The sequence below is a fragment of the Gekko japonicus genome, unplaced genomic scaffold, assembly GCF_001447785.1.
Source record: "Gekko japonicus isolate JY-2015 unplaced genomic scaffold, Gekko_japonicus_V1.1 scaffold6392, whole genome shotgun sequence".
In the NCBI taxonomy this organism is placed as follows: Eukaryota; Metazoa; Chordata; class Lepidosauria; order Squamata; family Gekkonidae; genus Gekko; species Gekko japonicus.
In genome coordinates, this window is record NW_015172203.1 from 7,260 (window position 1) to 14,775 (window position 7,516).

General features: G+C 44.7%; 1 pseudogene; it reads left to right on the forward strand.

Annotated features, from left to right (window-relative positions):
• The first annotated feature begins 4,363 nt into the window (after window positions 1-4,363).
• Window positions 4,364-5,968, forward strand: LOC107118704 (annotated as a pseudogene).
• Window positions 5,969-7,516: the final 1,548 nt, after the last annotated feature.

Below are 7,516 nucleotides of genomic sequence, written 5' to 3' on the forward strand. Positions count from 1 at the left end.
TTTTCTAACTGTTAAAGGTAAAGGTTCCCTTGCTCGAAAGCCAGTCGAATCGACTCTAGGGTTGCGGTGCTCATCTCCGTTTCAAAGCCGAAGAGCCAGCACTGTCCGAAGACATTTCCATGGTCATGTGGCCGGCATGACTAATCACCAAGGTGCACGGAACGCTGTTACCTTCCCACTGAAGTGGTCCCTATTTATCTACTTGCAATTTCTTGCTTTCGAACTGCTAGGTTGGCAGGAGCTGGAACTAGAGATGGGAGCTCACTCTGTCATGCAGCACACTCGGGTCTCAAACTGCTGAACTACCGACCTTCCACAGCCTGCAGTTCAGCGTCTTAACCACTTGAGCATACTAGCATAGATTTTGTCTTTTTCACTGCTGTTCATAAAAGTTACAAACTAGGTCTGTTTGGGGGCTCACGGGTTCCCTCCTTCCTCCACTCACATCGGGAAGATTTCCTGGTTTGACAAGTCTTTAGTCTAATTCCAATCTGTGATGACATCCACATTTGGGAGTCTTCACAAATTGGAGTTTGTTCCCTCAAGGCTGGGGGAAGGGGGAGAGGGGGGTCAGGCTGAGGTGGGAAGAAATGATCCACGGGGAGGGATGATGAACTGACACCCTCTGATGGCTGGCTGTCCCTGGTTCCGGTGGGCTGACCAGTGACCCTCTGTTGTGCTCCAGGAAGAGCTGCATTTTCTTCTTCGCTTTTATTATCTGTTATTTTGGGCTTGCCGGTTTGGCAGGCGAGAGTTTCTTTTCTTTTCTTTTGAGGATGTTGTCTCTGTGCTCATTCTGATAAGACACTTGTTGTTCAGTCGCACAGTCGAGTCCGAATCTTCGCGACCCCATGGACCAGATCACGCCAGGCCTTCCTGTCTTCCGCCGTCCTCGGAAGTTGGCTCAACTTCATGTTCGTTTCATCTATGACACTGTCTAACCATCTCATCCTTTGCCGTCCCCGTCTTCTTTGACCTTCAATCTTTCCCAGCATCAGGGTCTTCTCCAGTGAGGGCTCCCTTTTCATTTGGGGGCCAAAGTATTTGAGCTTCAGTTTCATTATCTGGCCTTCCAGGGAACAGTCAGGGTTGATTTCTTTTAGGATTGACTGATTTGGTCTTCTTGCAGTCCAAGGGACTCTCAAGAGTCTTCTCCAGCACCATAGTTCAAAATAATCTATTCTTCAGCGCTCGGCCTTCCTTATAGTCCAACTCTCGTAGCCATACATGACTACTGGGAATACCATTGCTTTGACCCTGCGGACTTTTGTTGGCAGGGTGATGTCTCTACTTTTTATCATGCTGTTGAGGTTCGCCATCGCTTTCCTCCCAAGGAGCAGGCGTCTTTTTAATTTCATGTCTGCGGTGATCTGGGATCTCAGGAACGTGAAGTCTGTCACTACTTCCACGACTTCCCCTTCTATTTGCCAAGGAGTGATGGGGCCGGATGCCATGATCCCTCTCCTCTGTACAACACAATAAATAAATTTAGCCACAGTCTCAATTATCTCAGAGTCACGAGTGTATAGTAGATGGGAGATCTTGCCATGATCAGACTGGCCATCATACCTTTGAAGGAGAGGCTCTAAACAAATTGTTTGAATATCACAGTAGAGTATACAATGCAGGAAAACATGTTAAGAACATAGGAGAAGCCTATGTTGGATTAGGCCAATGGCTCATCTAGTCTAACACTGTCACACAGTGGCCAAAAATACCAGGTGTCATCAGGAGGTCCAGCAGTGGAGCCAGGACACTAGAAGCCCTCCCACTGTGGCCCCCTCCCAAGCACCAAGAAGACAGAGCATCCCTTGCCCCAGACTGAGAGTTCCTGTCTATACCTTGTGGCAAATAGCCACTGATGGACATACTTTCTATATCATTCGAACCACAGACACAAAACCTATAAGAATATGGAATTTCCTTAAACCTCCCAAGCAAAACAGCAGAAGGAAAAACATTAAAACCAACCAACATAAAAGCTCTACGAAGGTAAGGGGAGGTCAAACAAGAAAAATATTCTGCCAAGGAACCACTTGGGGCGAACACCCACCTCAAAGGGGAGCATCTACCTGGGGCAAGGCTTCTAAGCTCAGGGAGGGAACCGAAGTCCTCCAAACTAAACCTTATTACTTTGATTTTCTTTTCTATCGCAGATAGCCATGCAGATGATTGCAATTCAGATAAGATATGCAATGAGACTGTTGTGGCTACTCCTGAAATGTAAGGGTAGCCAAAATTTGACCGTGATAATCCAGGCTTTTGTCTCTAGGAGTCTCTGATTAATCTGCAAGCATATAGCAGCATAAGACACACACACTGGTAGCCCTAATATTTTTCTTAAGAAGTCGGATTATAGTTGTTCTACTGTTTTATTAAAAGCTGTGATCCAAATTGGTATGGGATAGAGCAGTTTGGCACTAATGTTTTGATTAAACACTGTAAGAGCTACATGAATAAATTGATTGCCCTTAGTATATAAAAAAAGAGTGATCGCCAGAGCATTATTATTCACGGATTTTACTACTTCTGTTCTATGGGCTACCCATCTAGCGCTGTTGTGAAAATATGCTCCTAAATATCTAAAGCTTTTAAGCTACTCAATCCCTTCCCCTCTTATAGTCCACTTGACAGGTTTCCAAGTACTCCCAAAAGCCATTATTTTTTATTTATCAACATTTAAGGTCAAATCATTCAAATAACAATATTCTAAAAAATGAGATAACAGCCTTTTCATCCCTATTTCTGACAGTGAGAGTGGCACAGCATCATCTGCATACAGAAGTAACGGGACATGCCTCACCCCTAGTTTTGGATTGTGCCCATCAATTCCTTCCAAAAAGGGGGCCAAGTCATTTAGGAAAAGATTAAATAGTAGCAGAGTTCATATGCAGGCTTGTTTTACTCCTATGTTGATCGGAATTTTTGGAGTTAGATCTCCCTCCTTTGAACATCTGACCAGGCAGGTAGTTTCCAAGTGAAGCTTTTTGATAAGGAAAAGCAGTCTTGGAACAGTCCCCCAGTTTCTTCCACAAAAGATCCCTAGGTGCAGAGTCAAAGGACCTCTTCAGATCTAAGAGGGCTGCAAATAGTTTAAGCCCCTTCTCTTTATTATTTATTTATTTGATTGATTGATTTTTTATCCCGCCCTCCCGCCGAAGCAGCTCAGGGCGGCTTACAACATTAAAACCAATAAAACAATACCTCTAATATTTATAAAACAATACCTCTTTCTGATATTTATTCACCAGATGGCTTAATACGATGCAATGATCTAAAGTTGACTTTCCCTGGCAAAATCTGACTTGTTCTAACCACAGTATTTGCTGTTCTGAGAACCACAACTTAAGTTGGTTTGCCAAATGTCTTGCATATAACTTCCCAATAGAAGATAGAAGGCTAATAGGCCTATCTTTGTTCGTAGCAATCCCAGCTCCCGGCCGAACTGCACATGCTCACACATGCGCAGTTTGGCTGCCTCGCTTCCCTGTCAGTGGCTTCCCCCCTGGCATCTGATCGTGCCGGGGAGGAAGTACGCGGCGGCTCAGGGGATCTATGTGATCCCGCCACTGCGTGTCTCTTTTGGTGCGGCTTTAAAAAGCTGCACTTTGCCCATGTCTCCCCACCCCCCGGTGTGGCAGGGGCCTGTGAGAACCTTGTATAACCAGTTGTATAACCAGATGGGGGGGGGGGAGTTAGGAGTAGCCAGTGACATCTTCTGGAAACTTCCATCAAGGGGGATTCCCAATTGGAGCTGAGAGGCCATAACAAGGCCAGAGGGAGGCCATGTTCACTTTCTGCTCATGCCCTGCTAGTAGTACGCTTCGATATGCTATATTTCATCATGATGGACTGTAGCGTACAGAACACGCTTATATTACTGCTTGGATTTTATGCTGCAAGATTTGCCATTGAATATCAGGTATTCAATGTATTAGGTAAAACAGCTAGCTTCTTGATGGCACTGTGTGGTAATTCTTTAATAAACCTTCCTATACTTTAAGGTCTACTTTACTCATGTGTATTGAACCTTGAAGACCCACGGTCTGGAGTGTTGCTCAAGAGATAAGGAGCAATAACCCAGGGGACCCAGGTTTGGGTCACTGACCCATCATTCAGAAACGCAGGAGTAATACCACAGATTGTAGCTGTCTTGGGGAGTCTCCAGATCTTTGTGATGAACCATCTGCTTCAACCAAGAAGGGAGTCCAGCTTTTCTTCCTTATGAACTCTGTTCCTCCTTCCCGTGGCCTCTTCTCATATTTCCTGGAATAGCATATCCTGCAATAGTTCCAGTGCATATCTGCTACTAGGACATAGACTGTGAGCCGCTGCTGAAGTTTGTGGACACTCCTTTGTAACAATGAATCTGAAAATCCTTTTCATCCTTTTCTTGATGGCTCTGACCACGATTTTTATCCTAGTGACTGTTTTGCTGACTCGGAAGGAGAAAGCGACCCTCTGTAGTGTCGAGCCACAAGCTTCATTGAAGGAAAGACATAACAACCAGAGTTTGGTTTTTGCCGGACTGTCAGCGGAAGAGATGGTCCATGTGATAAGGTACCTCCAGTCCCACCTGGGTTTGCCGTTGGTAGATGCTTTTCATGCCAACCCTTCTGATAACTGCATTTACTCCATGGATCTGCAGCTTCCCAGCAAAGATGAGGTATTGAATTTCCTTGATCATGGTGGGAGATGGCCCACTCGACAGGCACTGGTTGTGGTGTATTTTGGAAACCAGTCAGACCCAAATATCACTGAATATGTGGTGGGCCCACTCCCAGTGCCAACATATCATCAGGATGTGACAGTGCAAAAGTATGGTGGGAAATTACCCTACCACAGTAGAATGGTGCTGGGCAAGGAATACGAGCAGATCGCAAAATTCTTACTGGAAACGAAACTTCCTGAGGCACCCACTTTTCTAAATCAGGTATTTGGGCACAACGGGAGCAACTTCCAAGGTCTCACATCAGCTCCTAGGGGGTTCCAGTCTGGAGATCGTGCTACTTGGGTTGCCTTGTTCCAGAACGTACCCGGCTTCTTCTTGCATCCAGTGGGGATGGAGCTGCTGGTAGACCACAGCAGCCTGAACGTCTCTTGCTGGAGTGTGCCAAAAGTCTTCTACAATGGACAATACTACAATGGCTTGGCAGAGCTGGAAAGAGCATTCCTAGAGAAGCGAGTGCATGTACAGAAGATCAGGACGGTGTCCTCCGATGGAGGCTTTTCCTCAGTTAATCCCAGGGTTCCCCCGATGGGATTTGGTCCTCTGCACTTTGAGCCTTGTGGGCCACGGTACAGTGTGAGCAACAACCAGGTTGTCTCCTCTTTCTGGAGCTTTGCTTTCAGGATGGATGTGAACAGGGGACCATGTATCTACGATATCCGATTCCAGGGCCACAGGATTGTCTATGAGCTGAGTGTGCAGGATGCCATGTCAGTCTATGGCTCCAATAGCCCTGGTGGGATGTCAACCCGCTACATGGATGGGAACTTCGGAATGGGAAGGTTTACATATTCACTGGTCAAGGGGGTCGACTGCCCTTACTCTGCTACTTATCTTGATGGTGTCTATTTAATTGAAACCTTGACCCCAGAGGTGCAGAAGAACTCCATCTGTCTTTTTGAGGAAGACATTGGGGCCCCAATTCGACGCCATTACTCCAACCTTCAGTCACTCTTCTATGGGGGGCTGCCTGGCACAGCTCTGGTCTTGCGTTCCGTGGCTACCATGGGAAACTACGATTATGTCTGGGACTTTGTTTTCCACCTGAATGGTGCAATTGAAAGCAAAGTACGAGCCACTGGCTATATAACTTCATCTTTCCTCTATGGTGATGGGCTGGACTATGGAAACAGGGTTGCAGATCACACCCTTGGAACGATCCATACCCACCTGATCAACTACAAGGTGGACTTGGACGTAGGAGGTAAGTGCCTGGAAGTATCAAGCAACGTCTTGTAACTGTGGCTCTGTACATCTTGTGCCATTTCTTGTTGGTAGCTCTGGTTTGTACATTTCTTTCCATGTACTGTCCCCCTGAGCTGTGTACTAGGGAAACCTTTCTAAGGCTTCAGTCTGAGACCAGAACTGCACGCTGTCTTTCAGTAGGACATGTCCGAACATTGTATTGTTTGCAAACCAACTGTGTTCATTTCCTGTTGACAGTGATACTCTGTATCTAGGGGTTGGGGGCAATGCTCCCTCTAAGCTTCTGTAAATTCTTGCTATTTGTTAATTTACTTGGAAGTACCTATTTGATCCCACTATGAAAAGTCCACCTTTCACAGCCTTCATCCTCTCCTGGTTCTAAGTGGGTAGGCTTGTTAGTTTGTAGAACAAAATTCGAGTACACTAGGACAATAAAAACGAACAAAATTTTCCTGGATATAATCTCTCTTGAGCAAAAGTTCACAATATCATCAGAAAGCTAATGAAATGCTCTTGGGCTCAGAAAAGCAGAAAATTTTTGCTGATCTTTAAGGTGCTACTGGACTCAAATTTTGTTCTGTCTTGATTCTGTGACTGTGAAATAACAGAAGGCGCTGGAAGATCGGAGATCCCAATATTCTTTTAAAAACCAGCAAGAGCCTGATTCCAATGTGAACAGTGGTGTTGGGAGTGGATTAATCCTCCCCCCACCCCCGGTGCAATTTTTCCAATCTTCAGTGGCTCTGGGGAACTGCTGTTTGTCCCTCTGGAGTAAATGGAGAGCCAACCACATCTCCCGTGTCATGTACATATGCAATTAGCCCTATAGTTTTCCACTTAAGAAGATGACAAAATAATCCCAGGGTTGGAGCCCTTTTCCTATAAGGAAAAGATAAAGTGTGGGGGCCCTTTTTCATTTAGGCAAAAAGGCCCCCAACTCCTTCGTTCTCCCTCGCAGGGCACAGTGCTCTAAACCTGTGATTATGTGGTTGCCGCCTTTTGCCTTTTCCTTTTTTTAATGTAAACAATTTTATTTGGATATAACATCAAGTCAACCAATACTACATTTTAACATCCAACTTCAGTTCAACAATTAAAAAAAAACTTATATTTTATATCTTTTAACCCTCGTTACATCCTCCTCCCTCCCTTTTCCCTCCCCTATATATGGCTTCCCACAGTGCTTCGATCTCCTGCGTATCTTAAATTCTAACTTTAATTTTCCATTTAATATTTCTTATATTTCACTAGGTAACATTTATGTCTACTCCCTTTTTTTAACTTTTCCTTTTTATGGTTTCCATAATGGTTCCTCTTTTAGTAATCGTCAAAACTAAATAAAATATCTTTTACGTCTTCATTTCCCCCCAAATAGTCCTTTAAATCCCTCCAGTCTCTATAAAATTCTTCGACTCTTCGATTATTCAATTTTCTTGTCATTTTATCCATCTCAACTGCAAAGAAACGCCTTTTGCCTTTTCATGAACCTTCTGTGCACCTTTTTTTCAGCCTGTCCTTTATGATATTACATTTGATAAAATATTAGAGTAGCAAAGTTGTCAAGGCATATGGCACAGCAGG